This window comes from Mesocricetus auratus, unplaced genomic scaffold (assembly GCF_017639785.1).
Source record: "Mesocricetus auratus isolate SY011 unplaced genomic scaffold, BCM_Maur_2.0 Super-Scaffold_100010, whole genome shotgun sequence".
Classification (NCBI taxonomy): Eukaryota; Metazoa; Chordata; class Mammalia; order Rodentia; family Cricetidae; genus Mesocricetus; species Mesocricetus auratus.
The window spans coordinates 44,555,425-44,564,748 of record NW_024429194.1 but is presented as its reverse complement, the minus strand read 5'-3'; positions in this window follow the sequence as shown (position 1 = coordinate 44,564,748).

The following is a 9,324-nucleotide window of genomic DNA, read 5'->3' as shown; positions in this document are numbered from 1 at the left end:
TTCTTATTTTGAAACTTATTATAACTCTATTGAAAGCTAAAATGAAATCTAAGTTCACATCAGTATGAATGTGAATGAAGATATTATATTCCATGTAAGAGCAAAAAGATAATGTATAAAAATCAAGGAAGTTAAGCCAACACATTGTAATCTTAAATTTGAATTGGAAAAACAAAATGAACTTAGAACTACTTTTCTCTCTTAAAATAATACACCTTCCAGTTTAGCTGTGCAAGGCACTGGGAAGCACAAAGAGCCAGTAGTGGTGAGCATCCATAATGCCCAGATCCCAGGTCATGCTAGCAGTGGGGGCTTATGACTGTATCCCTGATTTTATGAAGCCAATGAAGGAGGGTTACTGGGAGTTCCAGTTCAGCCTGAGTATTGAGTTTCTGGCCAGCTAGGGATAGATATTATGAGACTCTATCTCAAAAACAACCCCCCACCAAATAACAAAAGTAAGAAAGAGGGGAAAGAGGGAAAAACAAGAAGCCATCTGCTGTCCTGAAAGGTCACTCTCTAGTCTTGGAAGAGACATTCTGTTCGGGAATCAAGACAAATAATGACTGCATTCATAAGTATATTAAAAATATATGAGTTCATGGTGGTAGCTAAGGACAAACTCGTTGGTCGTCATTCAGAGGTTGTTGGGGCATCATTATTCATTTACTGTCATTACCCTGAAAATAAGGAAAAAATTAAGTAATTTTTTTCTTGGAGTTTATGTATACCCTGTGTTACAAGATGGCCAAATAATTGCTTTACATAAAAGAATTTGCCCAATAATTCTAGGAAAAGTAGTGTGTGCAGCCTGAGGACCTAATGGAGCTAGGTGGGCATTATGTCTTGTGGATGTTGGGGGAACTTCACAGGCAGGTTGTTACCCACTCATCAGTCTTGGTATCACGTTCTGTGCTTCTAAGGTCATAGACTCAGAAGTGGGCAGCATCAGTTTCAAAGCATTTTCCCCTCAAAGAAGTTGAAGCAAATCTGATCAAGTGTCTAACATTTTCCATGGGAGCCAGGGAGAAAGCCATGTCTAAAATGTGGAACCTTCCACACGAAGCGTGATTCTCTAACACATCTGTGGTATGAGCTCAAGACTATTAAAAAATAAAATAGCGGGGCGTGGTGGTACACACCTTTAGTCCCAGCACTCAGGAAGCAGAGATAGTCGAATCTCTGAGTTCAAGGCCAGCCTGGTCTATAGAGAGTTCCAGGACAGCCAGGATTATTACACAGAGAAACCTATTTCATGAAACAAGACAAAACAAAACAGAGGGAGAAGGAGAGAGGGAGGGAGGACAGGAGAGATAGAGAATGGAGATACAGAGAGATTGAGATTCTGATTATAGTTGTCCCTCCCTCTGCTCCTCCCTGTTACTTCTCAGTGCCCCTCCCTTCCAGATCCATTAGAATTAACAGGCTTCTAAGAGATAACCAAACATGACAAAATAGAATAAGGTGAAGCAAAAACTATCATATAGAAGTTGAACTAGACAACCCAACAGGAGAAAAAGACCGCAAGAGCAGGGCTCTTCTCACAGCCAGAAGTCCCATAAAAATGCTAAGTTTATAGCTATGATACATAGGCAGAGGGCCTGCTGCAGTCCTGTGTAGGCCCTATAATTGCTGCTTCAGTCTCTGTGAGCTTATATACACATTGCTTAGCCAAAGGGGATGGAGGACACCAGGAGAACAGTAAGCACGGCTAAAGGCTGGAGAGTAATCCTAATAGTAACTGGGGGGCAGTCCAGGCAAGATGGCTTAGTGGGTAAAGATGCTGCTGCCAAGCCTGACAACCTGGGTTCGGTCCCCAGGACCCACACTATAGAAGGAGAGAACCAACTGCCACAAGTTGTCCTCTGTCCTCAACTCTGTGTGTATGCATGCACCTGTACACAAACCAATATACCCACAAAATAATTAAGTAAATACAAATTTAGAACTAAGTGGAAGGGTTGAGAAAACTTGGCTTGCTGACTTTTTTTTTAATGAAAAAAAACTATAGAGTGGGGGGAAAAGATGCTTCTACCTCACCCCCCTTTTAAAAACAAAAATCAGAATTCATTCAAAAGCCGGGTATCTCTCTCTCTACCTGGGAACACAGGCAGCATTTCTGCGACTATCTGCCTCTCCCTCCCAGGCCCTAGAATGAGTAAAATTGGTCGCAGCATCTAGTCAGGGTGCAGTGGCTATGCAGTGAGTGAGGGTAGTTATGGCTGCTTTCTGTCATTGGCATGCAGGGTAGTTTGCTACCGCAGCAGAGTTTAGCCTGTCTGATTTAGGGGTCACTTTAATACAGGAAGAAAATAGTAGGTTCTTAGAGTCGCTTTCCACCAAGAAGATACTAGTGACAGCACCTTCCCTGCTGGCCCAGAGTGAAGCCCATGGCCCAGTGTGACTCCCTCTGTGTCCCACAGATTTGTGAGGCAGGAGTGAGGACAAGTGTCGGGTTCTCCATTTTGGTTCCTGAGGTTTTCACTCACATTTATTTTCACAGTTACAAAAGTAAAAAGCAGATTCCTTTTGGCATCATCATGATACCCTCCTCCTCCTTCCTAATCACAATGACTTTCCCTTAGGTAGGAAGCCTGGTCAACAAGGCCTAAAATCAGAGCAGTGCCTGCAGGGTGAGCCACGTGGAGGAAGGAGAGTGACTGGATGGCAACTTTGACCCAAGTCATGCCTGGGAGCTGCGGTCACCGGCTTGATAAAATTTAAGAACTCCTTCCCCATCTTCAGGCAGGATCTGGAACTTTTTTCTCTAGTTGAAACTTGGAGTGTTTGGCACCCCAGCTTCCCTTAGCAGCTCTCCCAGCTCCCTCTGAGGAACCCTACTGTGCAGGAATGTAATTAATTTGTTCAGTGCCTAAACTGGCTAATGCTTCTTAGAACCGGCTTTGTCTTATAGCTACATTCCTGGGGATGGAAAAACAAAGTTTTGGCTCCCGTGATGCCCCTAGGTTGTGGTGTATCACACTGAGGCAGAAATTAGCTGCCCACCCTTCCAGCAGGTTCTAGCAGGGATCCTTCCCTGGATCACTTGAGTTTGGTTCAGCCTGGGATTTGAGATTGCTTGAGTATGATCTGGAAGGTTGGTGTGTGCTGGTGTGTGTGTGTGTGGGGGGGGGGTTGGACTTTTCCAATAGGAGCCTGTGGGAAAGAAATCATCTTCCCCCCATGTCATTATTTTTATTATTTTAAATACATATATTTTATACATGGTCTCAATATTACTTAGGCTGACCTCAAGGCTGACTGTGTAACCAGGGATGATCCAGAACTTCTGATCTTCCTGTATCTACTCTCTGCACTGGCAGAGATTATAGGAGTATACCTCTATGCTTGGTTTAATCAGTACAGAGAATTCAGTGTAGGCATGAACTCAGGGCTTTGTGAATGCTAGCCAAGCATTCTATCAATTTAATTACATCCCAGTCATATTCTCTCTCTCTCTCTCTCTCTCTCTCTCTCTCTCTCTCTCTCTCTCTCTCTCTCTCTCTCTCTCTCTCTCTCTCTCTCTCTCTGTTTTTCAAGACATGGTTTCTCTGAGTAGCCCTGGCTGTCCTGGAACTATCTCTCTAGATGAAGCTGGTCTCAAACTCACAGAGATCTATCTGCCTCTGTCTCCAGAGTGTAGGGACTAAAGGCATGCACCACCACTGTCCGGCTCTGTTATTTTAGCTTTAAAAATATGTTTGCTATTCAGTTTTAAAATTGATGTGCAGAGCAATAGGTTTCCTTTAGGCTATTTTATTTTACGTGTATGGGTGTTTTGCCTGCCTGTAAATAGATGCAACATATGCTTGCCTGGTGTTCACAGAGGTCATAAGAAGCCATCGGTTGCCCTGGAACTGGAGTTACCAATGGCTATGAGCCATCACGTGGGAGCTGGAAACTGAATCCAGGTCTTTGCAAGAGCAGCAAATGCTCCTAACTGCAGAGCCATCTCTCCAGCCTCCTCCTTTTGGTATTTTTATAATATTTAGTTTGGGTCTGTTTCTTTGCTCTGCCTGTCTCCCTTCCCTCTGCTTGTTCCTTTCTGCCCCCATATTCCCCTTTCTGCTTTCATATCACCTTTCTGCTATTACCCTTCCTCCCCCGCTCAATTAAAGCCTTTCCCCCTCTCATGGGGCCCTTTCTAGCTTTCTGACCTTTACCCACATTCACTCCCACATAAATACACATATATAATAATTAGAAGCTAAGATCCTCATATGAGAAGGGATGTGTGGCATTTATCTTTCTGAGCCAGTGTTACCTTACTTAATTAACATTTTCCAACTCCATACATTTTCCTGTATATTTCATAGTTTCATTTTTCTTTATGACTGAATAAAATTGCGTTGTGTATATGTACCACGCTTTTATTATCTATTTGTCTGTTGATGGATGTCAGGGCTTATTCCTTCCTGTTGTACACAGAGAAGCAATATAATAAGATACAAGTGTCTTGTGGTGGGAAGCAACATTATAAAGCGATTCGTAAGAGTTGCAGCTCCCAGGCCGAAGGCTGTGGGATGACAATTATCAGATGACGGTGGGCGAGCCACTAGGGACACAGTGAGGGTCTGAGTTACTCAGCTTGCTCTTTGTTCTGGCTCCCTGGCCCACTGAGGAGAAGGGGCTGGGGTAAACGTAATGTTAAAATGGAGTCATTCCATCATTAACCTCTGTGAGATAAGAAGAGGGTTAGGAATCATCGATGAGGCATCCACGTCTTGTCTCCTCTTGACTCCTGCTCCTCACCAGCTCCTGGCTCCTGGATTCTGCAGTGACTGGGATGTGGTCTGCAGGCACTTTTCTATCTTGGTGCCATCTTCCAGAGATGTAAGGAGCTGATACGTGGCAGATGTGAGCGAATATTTAGAGCTCAGAAGTGGTGTCCTATAATTAAAATTGCTTAACCTCCCCCCAAAGAGTCTATCTGTCTGTCTTACACACCTGCCGTTTCGCTGGCTAGTTACCAGGCACAGTGACCATCCTTGCCTCAGGCCTTAGTGCTTTCACAGGGCCTTAATGTCCCAGTGATCACAACCTATGATCACAAATAGGCAGCTACATAGCCTGGCTTCCCAGTCTCCCAGTGGGATATTCCATAGCAGGTTCTAGCTGCTTGTCAGATGGTCCCCAGCAGGACTGATCCATCTTCCCTCCCAGCGGTAATCCCCTCACCAGCACGGCTTCATGAACTTCTCTTCCCTGTCTCTTACTTCACCCACCCCCTTGCTTTGGTTTCCTGGCAACGCCTTTGCCTCTCATACTACCTGCCTGCACACACTGTTCCCCAGGGGCTGCTTTTCAAACACACCTAAACCACGACACCTAATCTCTGCTTCTCCTGTGTTGCAGCTAATTTCAACAGTCCGTGCCTTCACAGTGCATTGGGCCTTTCAGCACACAGTTGAGGTCTCATTAATGTCTCTGAAAAACAATGGGCTATTTCCTCTGCTGCACGGTTTAGCAAAGCAAAGATGCGGTATTGAAATTCTGTATCTGTCGAAATTCTGTCTCTTCCTTTTCCTGCCCTCACCACCAATGCCTTTTTTGCCGGTGGCAATAGTGAAGAAATCCCCTGCCCTTTGATGTGAATTGTGCCCTTATGGTGCTCAGGAGCTCCTGGAATGCAGAGGTGGCTGAACTAACCCTGCTTTTCAGTATGTTTACTTGTATCCAGAGGTGCATTTTCTCCTTGGATGTTGGAGTGGGGGGTGGACAGAGTGTCTGGTGGAGAAAAACCAGAAAGGGATTCAAGCTATATACCATGTGCTGGCTTCGGAGGCTCTGACCCTAGGCATAACTGCTGTTAGGCATATAGAAATTTGCTTCAAGGATATGTTGTAGGCTCTGACCAGAGATAATTAACACCATTTGAAAGGAATTGAGAGAAGGTTGTATTTCCCACACCAGGAATGGGAATGAAGCCCAGGTCACCCTTTTAGGTGACATCTGCCTTGATGGTCTTTAACCTCTAAATTATGTGGTCCTAATAATATGCATTTGGTATGTCTATAATTCACTATATGTCACATTCACTACTAATGTGGCTTATGAATTAATATGTATTCATAGATGAATAAGACAAGAAGGGGTATTTCCCCCATAAAAACCAAAGCGTGCTGGCATACCCTGTGTGAGGCTGAGAGCTCTGATGTATGTAACAGGGGGCGGACCTCGGAAGTGAGACTGGCACAGAGAAAAAGTGTTGCTTGACACCTTGAAAGCTGAGGACTGAGGACAAAGAGACTCGGAGAAGAAAAGCGCCTCAGGGAAGGCACGGGACTCAGTTCTTTGAAAAAATAAAGTTTGATAGGATACTAATGCTTATTGAATATGTTCCCTGACTCCTTGGGACTGAACCGAGGGTCTTGGACATGTAAGCAAGTGCAGTACCACTGATCTCCACCCTAGTGTTTGACTGAATATGCTCTTGACTACATCAGTTCCCTAAAACAGGGTGTAGAATTGTTCTTTTCTATTTGGTTGGCTTTTAGCTACAGAGCTTTACTATATGGTCTAGCTTAGACTGTTCCAAGCTCACTATGTACTCCAGGCTGGCCTGGAATTCACTGTGCTCCTGCCTCAGTCCCCCAAGTGTGGTGTTTATAAGGGTGCACCACTGAGCCTGACTAGAATGTGCGCTTTTTCTGGAGAAAAGATTTGTAGTCGTATCAGGTTCTCAGTGGGGTTTGTGACTTCCACCTAAGGATTAAAATCCACTATGTGTTTGAAGAAGTGTGGTACTACCTACATATCCAGCCTGAGGGTCTGGGTGACCAAGCTGGCATATATAGTTTACCAGGCTTGTATTCACTTGGGCTGGGTTCAAGTTCTAGGCCTTCTGGTAAGAAATCTTGGGACCTAAGGCTCCATCTCGTAAGCCATTTCTCCTCCCAGAAGTGTGGCTCTTAGCTTACCTGTTGCTGGGAGGACTACAAAGAACGTTTGCTGCCCTGGAATTTTGTCTTTAACTTCACAATGCTATATCCCTCTAGAGAGAGTGAAGCGACTCGAGCTGGCTTGAGTAGAAAAGCCTCTATAACTTGGAGGACTGCAGGGACAGATTTTAGGCTGAGTGCTCAAAAGTGAACATGAGAGCTATGTGCTTTAGGATCAGGACGCCGAGGAAGCTACGGCACGTTCTATTTTGAGGAGGCCATTTGCTGAATTGGGAAGCTGCCACAGCAGTTGTTAGCCTTGGTCACCCACCACTGATTCTGTCAGGGAGCTATCATGAGTAGAAACTGGCCTCCACTGCCATCAGCTTCCAAACCATCCACAGCTGTCACAGCCTGCCTTGCCCCTTGGCTGAAGAAAAGTGCCTGGACGCTGCTGGTGCCTCTATATAAAACTCCTGTGACTGCCTTCTTATTATTTATTTATTTTTCTTGCTTGACTTTGATTTTTTTTTTTTTTTTTTTTTTTTGGAATAGGGTTTCACACTGTAGCCCAGTTTGGCTTGGAATTCACTGTGCAGTCCAGGCTGGCCTTGAACTCAGGGTGGTCCTCTGCTTGTTGGAATTACAGGTGTGAGCTACCATATCTGGTTTCTGTGCCCATTTTTAAAGCTAAAACACAGAAGAAGGGACAGAGAGACGAAAGCAGGGCTTCTACCTCATTATCTGATCTGAGGAACCATCAAGTTCAGAGTGTAAGGGAGATATAACCTGTAAGGTTCTAAAATTGTAATCTTTCTTCCTCTCTAATAAAGAGGACATACCAAGAAGATATTAAGATGGTTATTGTTAGTCTGCTGTAACTGCTAGAGTAACTTTTGTCAAAATATCATTACTAATTTTGATTATTTTCAAATTGCAAAAGTAACACATGAAGTCAAGAGTGAAAGGTGGCAAGTCCCAAAACTCAGAAGACAGAGACAGGAAGGTTATTGCATGTTCGAAAGTTTAAGACCAGTCTGGACTTCATAGTGACTACTAGACTAGTATTCCTTTTTTTTTTTTTTTTAAAGCAATTCATACCTTCACAAAAATACCACAAAAAAGAAATCTTTAGAGTGAAATTGAAAGCAATGAAAGCCAGCAATGTTCTAGGTGCCTGTATTTGTTCAGCCTTTAGTTTGGGCAGAAGTGTGTGTGTGTGTGTGTGTGTGTGTGTGTGTGTGTGTGTGTGTGTGTTGGGGTTTTCTATTGCTGAGACTCCATGACCATGGCGACTCTTATAAAGGAAAGCATTTAGTTGAGGTGGCAGCTTACAATTTCAGAGGTTCAGTCCATTATCATCGTGGTGGGGAGCATGGTGGCATGCAGGCAGACATGGAGCTGGAGAAGTAGTTGAGAGTCCTATGTCTTTCAGACAATAGGAAGTCACTGACTGTCACATTCAGCGGTATCCTGAGCACAGGAAACCTCAAGGCCCACCCTCACAGTGGCACACTTCTTCCAACAAAGCCACGCCTCCCAGTTGTGCCACTTTCTATGAGCTTATGGGGGCCGATTACATTCAGACTACCACAGTAGTATGTGAAAACCAGAACATATCATAGAAACTACATGTAAACTGTAGAGTCTAAAATGGTTATATTTGGACTTTATGGAAGTTTCTAATCCATGTTAGATATTTGTTGTTTCATTTCAAACAAAGGAATGTATTGATGTTATCATACTTTTTTTGTTTTTCTTTGTTTTGAAAAAAGTCTCACTATGCAACCATTCGTGGCCTGAAACTCAAGAGATCCACCTGCCTCTGCTTCCTGAGAGTTTGCACACTCACCTGGGAGTGGCCTGACTGTTTTTAGTTTTTGCATATATGTCTGTATTCATATATATTCACACACCTACCTGAAATCAGACAGAATGGTGCAGGATTAAATTAGGGGTGAGCAAGAGGTTTTCGGGTTCACTGGTTCTTTCTCTCTCTCTCTCTTCCTTCCTTCCTTTTTCTTTCTTTTTTTGAAGCTTGGCATTACACTGATTTTACTTAATCTGGTGCTGCTCTCAAATGCACAAATACTTTGATTCTTTTTTCTTTTACAGTCTTATTCTTATTATTTTTTTTTTTAGGCAATTCAGATCACTGTATGCTACCTGAATAGATGTTTGGCATAGGGTTAAGAGTTCTGTAGTCAATATATTTTAAGAGATGAAGAAATAGTTTTGTGAACATTTTCATGGTTGTATAAGTCACCAGCTCTTCTGAGATATACTATGGCTGCTCACAGTCTTGGAGATCTTGCGGTATCCTTCCACAGGGCCAGTCCCTTCATGAGCTCCAGCAGGGCCCAGATGGGGTAGATGCTGGGGTGGGTCAACCCAAGGCTCAGTTGTGGGCCTGGCTGGTAGCCAGGCAGGTCAGATGATGTCA